The sequence below is a fragment of the Bos indicus genome, chromosome 15, assembly GCF_029378745.1.
Source record: "Bos indicus isolate NIAB-ARS_2022 breed Sahiwal x Tharparkar chromosome 15, NIAB-ARS_B.indTharparkar_mat_pri_1.0, whole genome shotgun sequence".
NCBI classification, from domain to species: Eukaryota; Metazoa; Chordata; class Mammalia; order Artiodactyla; family Bovidae; genus Bos; species Bos indicus.
Genome location: NC_091774.1, coordinates 13,091,678 through 13,107,871, shown reverse-complemented (window position 1 = coordinate 13,107,871; position 16,194 = coordinate 13,091,678).

Genomic DNA, 16,194 nt, shown 5'->3' with positions numbered 1-16,194 from the left:
GGGCTCCAAAATCACTGTAGATGGTGACTGCAGCCATGAAATTAAAAGACACTTACTCATTGGAAGGAAAGTTTTGACCAGCCTAGATAGCATATTCAAAAGCAGAGACACTGCTTTGCCAACAAAGATCCGTCTAGTCAAGGCTATGGTTTTCCCTGTGGTCATGTATGGATGTGAGAGTTGGACTGTGAAGAAGGCTGAGCACTGAAGAATTGATGCTTTTGAACTGTGGTGTTGGAGAAGACACTTGAGAGTCCCTTGGACTGCAAGGAGATCTGACCAGTCCATTCTGAAGGAGGTTAGCCCTGGGATTTCTTTGGAAGGAATGATGCTAAAGCTGAAACTCCAGTACTTTGGCCACCTCATGCGAAGAGTTGACTCATTGGAAAAGACTCTGATTCTGGGAGGGATTGAGGGAGGAGGAGAAGGGGATGACAGAGGATGAGATGGCTGGATGGCATCACTGACTCAATGGACTCTGAGTCTGAGTGAACTCCGGGACATGGTGATGGACAGGGAGGCCTGGCGTGCTGTGATTCATGGGGTCGCAAAGAGTCGGACACGACTGAAGGACTGAACTGAACTAAACATACTAACAAAGTAATGCTCAAAATTCTCCAAGCCAGACTTCAACAGTATGTGAACCTTGAACTTCCAGATGTTCAAGGTGGATTTAGAAAAGGCAGAGGAACCAGAGATCAAATTGCCAACATCTGTTGGATCATCAAAAAAGCATGTCAAGAAAAATGTCTATTTCTGCTTTATTGATTATGCCAAAGCCTTTGACTGCTGGAAAGTTCTTAAAGAGATGCGAATTGCAGACCATTTTACCTGACTCCTGAGAAATCTGTATGCTGGTCAAGTAGCAAGAGTTAAAATCGAATGTGGAACACACGTTCCAAATAAGGAAAGGAGTGCATCAACGTTGTATATTGTCACCCTGTATATTTAACTTATATACAGATTGCATCATGCAAAATGCCAGACTGGATGAAGCACAAGCTGGAATCAAGATTGCCAGGAGAAATATCAATAACCTCACATACATGAATGACACCACTTTTTAAAAAAAATTTTATTTTATTTTTAAATTTTAAAATATTGTATTGGTTTTGCCAAATATCAAAATGAATCCACCACAGGTATACATGTGTTCCCCATCCTGAAGCCTCCTCCCTCCTCCCTCCCCATACCATCCCTCTGGGTCGTCCCAGTGCACCAGCCCCAAGCATCCAGTATCGTGCATCGAACCTGGACTGGAGACTCATTCCATATATGAAACTATACTTATTTAAATGCCATTCTCCCAAATCATCCCACCCTTTCCCTCTCCCACAGAGTCCAAAAGACTGTTCTATACATCAGTGTCTTTTTTGCTGTCTCGTATACAGGGTTATTGTTACCATCTTTCTAAATTCCATATATATGTATTAGTATACTATATTGGTGTTTTTCTTTCTGGCTTACTTCACTCTTTATAATAGGCTCCAGTTTCATCCACCTCATTAGAACTGATTCAAGTGTATTCTTTTTAATGGCTGAGTAATACTCCATTGTGTATATGTACCACAGCTTTCTTATCCATTCATCTGTTGATGGACATCTAGGTTGCTTCCATGTCCTGGCTATTATAAACAGTGCTGCGATGAACATTGGAACACGTGTCTCTTTCAATTCTGGTTTCCTCAGTGTGTATGCCCAGCAGTGGGATCATAAAGCAGTTCTATTTCCAGTTTTTTAAGGAATCTCCACACTGTTCTCCATAGTGGCTGTACTAGTTTGCATTCCCACCAACAGTGTAAGAGGGTTCCCTTTTCTCCACACCCTCTCCAGCATTTATTGCTTGTAGACTTTTGAATTGCAGCCATTCTGACTGGCGTGAAATGGTACCTCGTAGTGGTTTTGATTTGCATTTCTCTGATAATGAGTGATGTTGAGGATCTTTTCATGTGTTTGTTAGCCATCCATATGTCTTCTTTGGAGAAAGGAATCCAAATTGGAAAAGAAGGAGTAAAACCCTCACTGTTTCCAGATGACATGATCCTCTACATAGAAAACCCTAAAGACTCCACCAGAAAATTACTAGAACTAATCAATGATTATAGTAAAGTTGCAGGATATAAAATCAACACACAGAAATCCCTTGCATTCCTATACACTAATAATGAGAAAACAGAAAGAGAAATTAAGGAAACAATTCCATTCACCATTGCAACGGAAAGAATAAAATACTTAGGAATATATCTACCTAAAGAAACTAAAGACCTATATATAGAAAACTATAAAACACTGGTGAAAGAAATCAAAGAGGACACTAATAGATGGAGAAATATACCATGTTCATGGATTGGAAGAATCAGTATAGTGAAAATGAATATACTACCCAAAGCAATTTATAGATTCAATGCAATCCCTATCAAGCTACCAACGGTATTCTTCACAGAGCTAGAACAAATAATTTCACAATTTGTATGGAAATAAAAAAAACCTCGAATAGCCAAAGCTTTCTTGAGAAAGAAGAATGGAACTGGAGGAATCAATCTACCTGACTTTAGGCTCTACTACAAAGCCACAGTCATCAAGACAGTATGGTACTGGCACAAAGACAGAAATATAGATCAATGGAACAAAATAGAAAGCCCAGAGATAAATCTACGCACATATTGACACCTTATCTTTGACAAAGGAGGCAAGAATATACAATGGATTAAAGACAACCTCTTTAAAAAGTAGTGCTGGGAAATCTGGTCAACCACTTGTAAAAGAATGAAACTAGAGCACTTTCTAACACCATACACAAAAATAAACTCAAAATGGATTACAGATCTAAATGTAAGACCAGAAACTATTAAACTCCTAGAGGAGAACATAGGCAAAACACTCTCCGACATACATCACAGCAGGATCCTCTATGACTCACCTCCCAGAATATTGGAAATAAAAGCAAAAATAAACAAATGGGACCTAATTAAACTTAAAAGCTTCTGCACAACAAAGGAAACTATAAGCAAGGTGAAAAGACAGCCTTCAGAATGGGAGAAAATAATAGCAAATGAAGCAACTGACAAACAACTAATCTCAAAAATATACAAGCAACTCCTAAAGCTCAATTCCAGAAAAATAAATGACCCAATCAAAAAATGGGCCAAAGAACTAAATAGACATTTCTCCAAAGAAGACACACAGATGACACCACTTTTATGTCTGAAGGCAAAGAACTATAGAGACTCTTGATGAAAATGAAAGAGGAGAGTAAAAAGGTGGCTTAAAACTCAACATTAAAAAAACTAAGATCATGGCTTCTGGTTCCATCACTTCATGGCAAATAGATGGGGAAACAATTGGAACAGTGAGAGACTTTATTTTGGGGAGCTCCAGCATCACTGTGGATGGTGACTGCAGCCATGAAATTAAAAGACACTTGCTCCTTGGAAGAAAAGCTATGACCCAGCTGAATAGCATATTAAAAAGCAGAGACATCATTTGCTGACAGAGGTCCATCTAGTCAAAGCTATGGTTTTTCCAGTAGTCATGTATGGATGTGAGAGTTGGACTGTAAAGAAAGCTGAACATCTAAGAATTGATGCTTTTGAACTGTGGTGTTGGAGAAGACTCTTGAGAATCCCTTGGACAGCAAGGAGGTGAAACCAGTAAGTCCTAAAGGAAATCAGTCCTGACTGGTTATTGGAAGAACTGATGCTGAAGCTGAAACTTTAATACTTAGGCCACCTGATGAGAACTGACACATTGGAAAAGACTCTGATGCTGGGAAAGATTGAAGGCAGGAGGGAAAAGGGATGACAGAGGATGAGAAGGTTGGATGGCATAAATGACTCGATGGACATGAGTTTGAGCAAGCTCCGGGAGTTGGTGCTGGACATTGAAGTCTGACGATCTGCAGTCAATGGGGTCCCAAAGAGTTGAACACGACTGTGCAACTGAACTGACTGAAGCACTGACAGTTTGAAAATCAGAATATAATTGAGAAACTTGTAGCCAAATTCATTGAGAACCTAGGAGAGAGGTCCAAATAAATTAAAAAAAAAAAAGAAAAAGTTATGACTGACACAAGAAATACACAAAGGATCACAAGAGATTACCATACACATTGCTGCTGCTGAGTCATTTCAGTCGTGTCCAACTCTGTGCGACCCCAGAGACGGCAGCCCACCAGGCTCCCCTGTCCCTGGGATTCTCCAGGCAAGAACACTGGAGTGGGTTGCCATTTCCTTCTCCAATGCATGAAAGTGAAAAGTGAAAGTGAAGTCGCTCAGTCCTGCTAGACCCTCAGCGACCCCGTGGACTGCAGCCTACCAGGCTCCTCTGTCCATGGGATTTTCCAGGCAAGAGTACTGGAGTGGGGTGCCATTGCCTTCTCTGACTATACACATTATACACCAATAAAACAGACAACATAGAAAAAATGAGTAAGTTCCCAGAAGATTACCATCACTTGAGACTGAATCAGGAGGAAAGATAAAATATGAACAGACCAATAATTTAAATGAATCAGTAGTTTAAAAGCTTCCAACAGGTAAAATTCTAGAGCTAGATTCCTTCACAGATGAATACTTCCAAAAGTTAAAAGAAGAGTTAAAATCTAGCCTTTTCAAATTATTCCAAAGGTGGAAGAGAAAAGAATTCTTCTGAACTCATACTATGAGGTCAGCATCATCTTGGTATCAAAACCAGAGACACCACACAAAAAGAAAATTATAGGCCAATATATGTGACAAACGCAGATGTACAAATGCTCAACAAATATTAGCAAACAAGATTTAATAAGACATTAAAATAATCATACACCATATTCATGTAAGATGTATACCAAGGAGGCAAAGTTGTTTCAATATCCACATATCAATCTATGTGATACATTACATTAACAAATTGAATAATAAAAATCATATAGCCATCTCAATAGATGCAGAAAAGCTTTTGACATATTCGACAGATATTTATGATAAAAGCTTTCAATAAAGTGCAATTAAAGGGGACACACCTCAACATAATAATAGTTTTGTGTGACAAACCCACAGCCAATATATTATGCTCAATGGTGAAAAGAAAAAAATATTTCCTCTATATCAGGAATGAAGTGAGGCTGCCCACTCTTGCTAATTTTATTCAACATAGTATTGGAAGTCTCAGTCAGAGCAATCAGGCAAGATAGAGAAATAAAGTGAATCCAAGTTGGAATGGAAGATGTAAAACTGTTACTGTTTGCATGTTGCTATATAGAGAAAATCCTTAAAAAATACACAATAATGATTAAAACTCATTATTGAATTCTGTAAATTTGCAGAATACAATTTAAAATATGGAGATTTTTTATGCTTCTATATACAAAAATAAATTATTAGAAAGAATAATTTAAAAACAATCCCACTTAAGATTGCATCAAAAAGTATAAAATACCTTGGAATAAATCTGGCAAATGAAGGAAGTGAGCTATACTAAGAAAACTAAGGCCTATTAATGAAATTCATAATGACACAAACAAATGGAAACATATAACATGCTCCCAGATTGGAAGTATTAATGGTGTTAAAATACTAGTATTCCACAAAGCAATCAACAGATTCAAAGCAATTCCTTCTAAAACCAGTGACACCTTTTCACAGAACTGGAACAAATAATTCTAAGGTTTGTTTGGAAACATGAAAGACCTAGAATAGTCAAAAGATTTTTGAGAAAGAACAAAATGAGGTATTATGATCCCTGTCTTCAGACTATACCCACAAATTTTCAGTAATAACAATAGTATGTCACTGGCACAAAAACAGAATCAAAGATCAATGTAACAGAATAGAGAGCCTAGAAATGAACACAAACTTGCATGGTTAATTAATCTATGACAGAATAGGTAAGAATATACAATGGAGAAAAGACAGCCTCTTCAACAAATGATATTGGGAAAATTGGACAGCTACTTGAAAAAGAAGAAAACAACAACAACAACACTGAACTGCATTCTCATACCATCTATAAAAAATAAACTCAAAATGGATTAAAGACAAATATAAGAACTTCAACCATAAAAACTAGATGAAAACCTAGGCAGCACACCCTTTTGCAATGCTGTTTTTGGAGTTTTGGTGAATATGTCTCCTCAGGCAATGGAAACAAACTAAATTTTAAAAAAAAGTGGGACTATATTTACTAAAGAATCTTTCCATGAAACAGAAAACTCAACAAACTGAAAAGATTGCCTATGGAATGGAAATTCAAATTTGCAAATGATGTATCTGATAAAGTGTCAATATTTTTAAAATATATAAGGAAATCATACATTTCAACATTGAAAAAGACAAAGATTTGGCAGAGTACCTGAATATATACTTTTCCAAAGATGTACAGATGATCAACAGGCACATGAAACAAAGCTCACCATTGTTAACCATCAAAGAAATGTATATCAAAACCACAATGAGATATTACTCCATACTTGTCAGAATGGCAATTTTCGAAAAGACAAGTCACAAGTGTTTTAAGAAGGTGGTAAAATGGAAACTCTAATGCACTCTTAGTAGGATTGTAAATTGATGCAGTTATTAAGGAAACATTATGGAAGCTCCTCATAAAATTAAAAATAAAACTGCTCCATAATCCAGTGATTTCAATTCTGGATATTTTCCTGTAGAAAACAAAAACATTATTTTGAAAGGATTAAAGATGCATGCATTCTAATGTTCATTGTGGCATATGTGCAATAGCCAAGATATGGAAGCAGATTAATTGTCCTTGGATAAATGGATAAAGAAGATGTGAAATAGCTATACACACAATAGAATATTACTCAGCTATAAAAACAAACTAATTGTCCATGGATAAATAGATTAAAAAGGTGTAAAATAGCTACATGCACAATGGAATATTACTCAACTATAAAAAGGAGTAAAATGTTCCCATTTATGACAACATGGATGGACCTAGTATTATCCTAAATAAGATAAATTAGACAAAGATATATGCCTTTTGAATTAACTTACGTGTAGTATCTGGAAAACAAAACAAGTGAACAAATATCACCAAAACAGACTCATAGATAGAGTGCAAACCCAGAAGAGAATGGGAAAGGAAGATAAGTGAAATTCATGAGGGAGATTAGGAGGTACAAGCTTCCAGTTATGAAATAAATGAGTCATTAGGATGTGTTGTATCGCAAAGGGAATATCATCAATAATATTGTAATAAATTTGTATAGTGACAAATGGTAACTAGACTTACCATGGTGATCATTATGTATCTATATAAATTTCAAATTTTATTTTGTACAGATGAAACTTACATTGTAAATCCATTATACTTCAATTAAAAATAATAGACTTTCCCTAAATAGCAGTGACATGATATTCCTGATTGAAAAGACTACTCACTGAGGCCCTAAATAAATTAATAAGAAGTGATTCAAAGCAAAGTGTAATTTTTAAACTCTCCAAGATGTGTTTGGAGAAGATTATATATACCTACAAGTATCTATTATTTGTCTCTCAATCATCTAGCTACCTATCAATGTGTCATCAAAATCACATCAAAGTATTTGGGAATGAGAATGGTACGGCACTATTTCCCCTCCACATTTTCCCCACAAAATTTTACATTGAGACAAATTACCTGAGGAATGTAGAATGAAGATATTTTCAGATATATGAAAATGTAATTTTTAACCTCCTATGGAGCAGCTGTGAATAGATACCCCATGTCCAAGGTCAGAGAAATCCCAGTAAGACGGTAGGCACTGGAAGGGCTGTGAGGAGATACCCCACATTCAAGGGCAAAGGAGAAGCCCCAGCAAGATTGCAGGAGGGCGAATTCACGTTTAGAATCAAACCCCATTCCCACCAGAGACACTCAGAGGACTCAAACAAACCTTGTGCATACCAGAACCCAGGGACCCCACAGAGAGTGAGACATAACTGTGCTTGAGTGTCTCCTGCAGAGATATGGGTTGGCAGTGGTCTGCCACAGGGACAGGGGCTCTGGGTGTGAGTATTGCATAAGTCCTTGGAGGAGGTCACCATTAACCCCACCGTAGAGCTGCCAGAACTTACATAGGATGGGAAACAGACTCCTGGAGGACACAGCAGAACCTTATGCACCAGGACCCAAGAGAAAGGAACAGTGACCCCACAGGAGACTTGCCTGTGGGTGTCCAAGAGTCTCTGCTGAAGGCGTGGGTTGGAAGTGGCCTGCTGCAGGGTTGGGGGCAAGGACTGTAGTAGTACATGCATGGGATCTTTTGAGGGACGTCACCGTTATCTTCATTACCTCTACCATAGTTTGGCCCCAGGTAAACAGCAGGGAGGGAACACAGCTCAACTCATCAACAGAAAATTGTATTAAAGATTTACTGAGCATGCACTCCCCTCCTCCCATCAGAACAATACCCAGTATCCCCCTCAGTCACTCTATCCCATCAGGAAGCTTTCATAAACCTCTTATCCTTCTCCATCAGAGGGCAGAGAGACTGAAAATCACAATCATAGAAAACTAACCAATCTAATCACATGGACACAGCCTTGTCTAACTCAATGAAACTATGAGCCATGCCATGTAGGGTCACCCAAGACAGATGGGTCATGGTGGAGAGTTCTGACAAAATGTGGTCCACTGGAGAAGGGAATGGCAAACCACTTCAGTATTCATTGCTTGAGAACCCCATGAAGAGTATGAAAAGGTAAAAAGATAGGACACTGAAATATGAACTCTGCAGGTTGGTAGGTGCCCAATATGCTACTGGAGATCAGTGGAGAAATAACTCCAGAAAGAATGAAGAGACAGAGCCAAAGCAAAAACAATGCCCAGTTGTGGATGTGACTGGTGATGGAAGCAAGGTCCAATGCTGTAAAGAGCAATATTGCATAGGAACCTGGGATGTTAGGTCCATGAATCAAGGCAAATTGGAAATGGTCAAACAGGAGATGGCAAAAGTGAACGTTAACATTTTAGGAATCGGCAAACTAAAATGGACTGGAATGGATGAATTTAACTCAGATGACCATTGTTTCTACTACTGTGGGCAAGAATCCCTTAGAAGAAATGGAGTAGCCATCATAGTCAACAAAAGAGTCTGAAATACAGTACTTGGATGCAATCTCAAAAATGACAGATTGATCTCTGTTTGTTTCCAAGGCAAACAATTCAATATCATGGTAATCCAAGTCTATGCCACTAGCAGTAATGCTGAAGAAGCTGAAGTTGAGTGGTTTTATGAAGACCTACAAGACCTTCTAGAATTAACATCCAAAAAAGATGTCCTTTTCATTATCGGGGACTGGAATGGAAAAGTAGAAAGTTAAGAAACACCTGGATGAACAGACAAATTTGTCCTTGGAGTACAGAATGAAGCAAGGCAAAGGCTAATAGAAATCTGCCAAAAGAATGCACTGGTCATAGAAAACACCCTCTTCCAACAACACAAGAGAAGACTCTATACATGGACATCACCAGATGGTCAATACTGCAATCAAATTGATTATATTCTTTGCAGCCAAAGATGGAGAAGCTCTATACAGTCAGCAAAACCAAGACTGGAAGCTGACTGTGGCTCAGATCTTGAACTCCTTATTGAAAAATTCAGAGTTAAATTGAAAAGAGTTGGGAAAAACACTAGACCCTTCAGGTATGATCTAAATCAAATCCCTTCCAATTATACAGTGGAAGTGAGAAATAGATTTAAGGAACTAGATCTGATAGACAGAGTGCCTGATGAACTATAGACAGAGGTTCATGACAGGAGACAGGGATCAAGACCATCTCCAAGAAAAGGAAATGCAAAAAAGCGAAATGGCTGTCTGAAGAGGCCTTACACATAGCTTTGAAAAGAAGAGAAATGAAAAGCAAAGGAGAAAAAGAAAGATATACCCATTTGAATGCAGAATTATAAAGAATTGCAAGGAGAAATAAAATAGGCTTCCTTACTAATCAGTGCAAAGAAATAGAGGAAAATAATAGAATGAGAAAGACTAGAGATCTCTTCAAGAAAATCAGAGATACCAAGGGAACATATCATACAAAATGGACTCAATAAAGGACAAAAATGGTATGGATTTAACTAACAGAAGCAGAAGATATTAAGAAGAGGTGGCTAGAATATACAGAAGAACTGTACAAAAAAGATCTTCACAACTCAGATAATCATGATGGTGTGATCACTCACCTAGAGCCAGACATCCTGGAATGTGAAGTCAAGTGGGCCTTAGGAAGCATCCCTATGAACAAAGCTAGTGGAGGTTATGGAATTCCAGTGGAGCTATTTCAAATCCTAAAAGGTGATGCTGTGAAAGTGCTGCACTCAATATGCCATCAAATTTGGAAAACTCAGCAGTGGCCACAGGACTGGAAAAGGTCAGTTTTCATCCCAATCCCAAAGAAAGGCATGCCAAAGAATGCTCAAATTACTGCACAATTGCACTCATCTCACACGCTAGCAAAGTAATGTTCAAAATTCTCCATGCTAGGCTTCAACAATACATGAACCGGGAACTTCCAGATGTTCCAGCTCGTTTTAGGAAAGATAGAAGAACCAGAGATCAAATTGCCAACATCCGCTCGAGCATCAAAAACACAAGAGAGTTCCAGGAAAAAAAAAAAAAAGTATATTTCTACTTTGCTGACTCTGCAAAAGCCTTTGACTATGTGGATCAGAATAAACTGTGGAAAATTCTTAAAGAGATGGGAATACCAGATCACCCCCCCACCCTGCTTCTGAGAAATCTGCATGCATGTCAGGAATCAACATCTAGAACTGGACATAGAACAACAGACTGGTTCCAAATAGGAAAAGTAGTATGTCAAGGCTGTATATTGTCATCAGGCTTATTTAACTTACATGGAGAGTATATATGTGAAATGCTGGGCTGGATGAAACACAAGCTTGAATCAAGGTTTCTGAGAGAAATGTCAATAACCTCAGATATGCAGATGATACCACCCCTATGGCAGAAAGTAAAGAACTAAAGAGCCTCTTGATGAAAGTGAAAGAGGAGAGTGAAAAAGTTGGCTTAAAGCTCAACATTGAGAAAACAAATATCATGGCATCTGGTCCCATCACTTCATGGCAAATAGATGGAGAAACAGTGGATAAAGTGTCAGACTTTATTTCCTTGGCTCCAAAATCACTCAGACGGTGACTGCAGCCATGAAATTAAAAGATTCTTGCTCCTGGAAAAAACGTTATGACTAACCTAGACAGCATATTAAAATGTAGAGACATTACTTTTCCAACAAATGTCCATTTAGACAAGGCTATGTTTTTTTCCAGTAGTCATGTATGGCTGTGAGAGTTGGACTATAAAGAAAGCTGAGAGCTGAAGAATTGATGCTTGTGAACTGTGGTGTTGGACAAGACTCTTGTGAGTCCCTTGGACTGAAAGGAGATCCAACCAGTCCATCCTAAAGGAGATCAGTCTTGAATGTTCATTGGAAGGACTAATGTTGAAGCTGAAACTCCAATATTTTGTCCACCTTATGCGAAGAGCTGACTCACTTGAAAAGACCCTGATGCTGGGAAAGATTGAGGGCAGGAGGAAAAGGGGACGACAGAGGATGAGATGGTTGGATGGCATCACTGACTCAATGGGCATGAGTTTGAGTAAATTCCAGCAGTTAGTGATGGGCAGGGAGGCCTGGTGTGCTGCAATCCACGGGGTCACAAAGAGTCGGACATGACTGAGTGACTGAATTGTACTCAACTGATGCACATTTTTTATAGTTTCTTTTGGTATATTCTTCCAACCATGATAGTGTAAATTAAGAAATAGAAATCATGTAATTTAACAAATAAAATTCTAATAAGCAAAGGGTTTACATGGAAATAACAAGATTATGACTGTAGTAGTATAGGAAGTCCCCATTAGAGATAAATTCGTGAAGATGGAAAGCTTTAAGAGAGTTACAATTAAGTGGGTGGGAATCTATAATTGCTTGATCATCTGACCAGATTCAGTTTTTCAGATAATTTGGAGAAAGAAAAATTATTACTAAGTATTAATCTAAGGGTGAAAGTATTTCTGGAGTGCTAACTTGTACCAGCTAACCATTATTTTATATATATTAATTTGCTAAACATAATAGCAACCTTATAAATTTGGCAATTTTATTATTGTCATTTTATTAATGAGCAATTTCTAGGCAAAACAAATGTTGTAAAATAAATAAAATGCAATTTTGCAGCAATATGTGGTTTAACCATGAATAATATTTAAAAAATCATAAAAAACATGTATGAAATATTTATTTTGTTAAAAATTATATAATTCCTAGGATGGAGATAAGGAAAGTATTTCCATGTGGAGACAAAACATGGTATCTGAGAATAAAAAATATCATTTCTAATCTTCAATAGAAGAAGATTATTAGATAAAGCCTTAAATTGTGAAATGGAATGAAGAAGTATCAGAATTTTAAGTGATAAGTAGGCCCTCTCCTGGGTTTATGTGACACAGGGTAATACTTTGACAGTGTCCTTTTTCACATCAACAAGTTGACCAGGAACTTATGATAAAGTTCATGGGTTCATGTAAGATAGGTCAATTTGATTTATTGCAGATGTAGAGAAGAAGTATTTAAATATTTATATGTCATAGTGTCAATGCATCACCTCTTCCTATTCAGGTCTGAGAACCATAGTATTGTGTTATTTATTGTCAAAAGTACCATTCATGGTTAATGGTACTCCACTTTTATAAGAGAAAAAAAGATAGTAATATTGTTATTACTCATAATACAATGTTTCCTTAGAACCGGTCTATATTGAGACAATATAGATCTTACTGTACATTTCCCTAATTCCACTTGTTTAATGCTGGTTACATCATTACTTCTGTGAATATTAACTTTGTAATTACTCTGAAAAGCTGCTAGTGAGTTACACTGATTGTGAACACAAATGCAAGTCTTACCGAGAATACAAATTAGTATACGGCATTAGTTTTCTAGTTTTGTTAAATTTCCAATTTAGAATTTTATAGTATAAAAGTTTTGCAACGCCTTATAACTATGTGTTTTCTGGAATGCTTTAAACTATAATGCCCACATTCCTAGCATGTAGTCTCTTTGATCTTGGTTATACCTCTGCCTTCACCAGTGGAAGTTAAATAGGGGAGTTGAACAGAAGAAGTGTATTCCTATTCACAGGACTATCTACCTTTTGTCTAGCATAGTTGAAGATGGTCATGGGAGCACATATCCTCATCCATTGAATACAATTAGAGGAAATAGATAAGAAAAGCCTATTGGTATTGTGTAGCAAGAGTCTTAAAGACTTTTGGAGGAAACAGCACAGCCACTCTTGCTGAACTGCCTAACCAAGATCAGTGTCAATTGGCAAAGGAACATTCAGTGTAAAGAATTCCTATAGCACCACCACAGCCACAGAGCACACATTTAGGTGCTGTAGGCCTGAAGTGATAGGATGATTGGGACACGGATGGGTGAAATCCGTTGCACAGGCCAAGGGTCAACAGTGGATCATTAGTAGTCCCGGATCTGAACTTGTCCTAGGTCTGACATAAACGAGTCACCCCAAATTAGCAAGTCAGCACCATCTTGATAGTTCGGTCTCACTAGATCTCAAGAAAAAAATAGTTGCATTATCCAGCAGGAGTAATCTGATGTTTGGTCGTTTTCCTGAAACTAGATTCCTGTTTGACTGTTTTAAGGGTGGTATTGGTCAAAAATGTGTAGGCAAATACAAGAAGAAACAGTTAAAGAGTTAAAATATTGAGCTGATTTACTCTCAGAGCCGGGCTAGGGAGGAAACGGTAGTATTAAGGTATCGTTGTTGTTGTTTAGTTGCTAAGTCATGTCTGACTCTTTTGTGACCCCTTGGACTGTAGCCCACAGGCTTCTCTGCCCATGGGATTTACCAGGTAAGAACTCTGAAATGGGTTGACGAATCCTTATTCAGGGGATCTTCCCGATCTAGAGATTTACTATTTTCTATAATATGCCTTATACTAAGTAAGTTTTTAAGTTCTATAAAAGTATTACTTCTAAAAATAAAAATAATAATAAAGTGAATACATGAAAGTAGTTTATTTTATTTTTTTCCTGCTTCAAGCTTCTATATAAACCAAGCTGACCAGGAGCTAAATATACTATAAAGTATTAGAAGAAAAGCCAGTTGATTTCAATTTATATTGGTACACTCAAATATATCATGGTTGGTCTCTAAGAAATGTAAAAGTCAATGACCAAAAAGTGAGACCAGTAACCTAAACCAGTCAAATAAAATAAAGAGGAGAAGTCTTCATGTTATTCAAAGTATAGAACTGTTAAGGACAGCACTGGGCCCAAACTATGACTCCAAGTTTGCTCATTGGTGGTGCCCTGCCTGCCAGACCCTGTCTTCCCTCAGGCTTCTCTGCCAGCTGTCAATTAAACACCATTAATGAGGACACTGATAGCAACTTATGAAATACTTCAATCCCTTGAGTATTTTCTTTCTAACAAGGAGTGTCTTTTTAGACTAGCCATTTTAACCCCCCAAAAATTAATATGAAAAGGAACTAATTTTGTCATTGGCAATAGGGGTGATATTTTAAGGCCTTCTAAACTCTCCATCTACCCTCAAGTTTTGTTTTATAGTTGACTGTATAATGTGATGCTGACTCTAGTTATACACAAGCTTGAAAACAGGGTAGGCATTCAGGCAAAAATCATAGCTGGCTGAGCAAAGCAGGGTATTTTGATTTGTATTTACTTCCATGAAGGCCATACTGCAGCTGAAGATGTGAGAAGTATTTTTGGGTTTGCCCATACTATCATTTATTTCAAGAAACCATACAAGCAAGCCACCTCTTTATGTCAGAACTCACCAAATAAATCTGTGAGAATAGAGCATGGTTTTCTTTGTTCATGTTTAAGTAAAACTTTACTGCGTAAGTAATGTGTTCATGCACACCCAGAGACATACACAGTAACATCTCATTAGTTTTGCAGCACTACAGACATTGTTTATGTAAGAATTTCAAAGAAATTAAAGTTTTTAATATATAAATATTTAAATGTTTTTTTTAAACTCTCTTCAAACTATGTCACTATTCTTTATCTTCTAAAACACTAAATGGAACTTTTAAAATATTTTAATGACATGCAATTATTTTAATACATGACTTGACATTAAGTTCTATAATTGATGTCTTCTAGTTCTTTCTATTTATTAATACTACAGGCAAAATAGTATCAAAAGACTCTTTTTTTTTTGGTTATTTGTGTAACTTTCTATGTTTTATTTTTTTCTCACTGATGTATTTTCACTTTTGTCAATATGTTTTCTTTTAGTTAGTATTAAAAAAAAAATTTTTTTTGGCATGTTGAAATTGAAGTCGCTCAGTCATGTCCGACTCTTTGCGACCCCATGGACTCTAGCCTACCAGGCTTCTCTGTCCGTGGGCTTTTCCAGGCAAGACTACTGGAGTGGGTTGCCATTTCCTTCTCTAGGGGATCTTCCCAACCCAGGGATCGAATCCAGGTCTCCTGCATTATAGGCAGATGTTGGCAGCCAGAGTAAGGCACTCCGCCCGTGGCAAAGGTCATGAGGAAGGAGGCTCGACATACGCAAAGGCAGGATCGAGCCTCAGAAGTCCCCCTGGAAATCCTTGAGCATCTACCCCCATAACCAGAGCCTGCCTACTTTACTACTTTGTGTTCTCACCTACACCTCTGACTTTACAGGGGGCTGTCCCCCACCACCTCTTTCGGAGAAGGAGTTAACTTAGAGCTCCAGTTAATAATAATTCCTGGGCGTGATAGGAGTGTTTCAACCTACAAACTCCTCTGAAGGTTCTCTAGCCTGCCTGACAGGCTTGTCCCGCCACATGTGATTGCTCACAGCCTCCCAACCGTGAGAGGCACGAGATGCTTTAAACCTTCTAAAAACAGGTTCTTTAGAGAAGTTAAAAAACTATTAGTATAAGTATAGTGGGCTGATTAGAAATTGTATTGGTAAAGAGTTTTTCATTTGTTGAGCCAATGTTTACTGCTAAGTTGCCACATCCCCTGCCCTTATACACATTAATGAATATATAGAAAAAATAAGTATTAACCTTTGATATTAATCATGTTGGACCTTAGGCTAAGTAAATTCTTTCCTTAATTAAAACCCACTACACCCTCACCCTATAGGAATGTAACTTTATCTGGTACCTTCGGAAGGTGGCGTCTGTTTCAAAAATAATCACCCCTGGA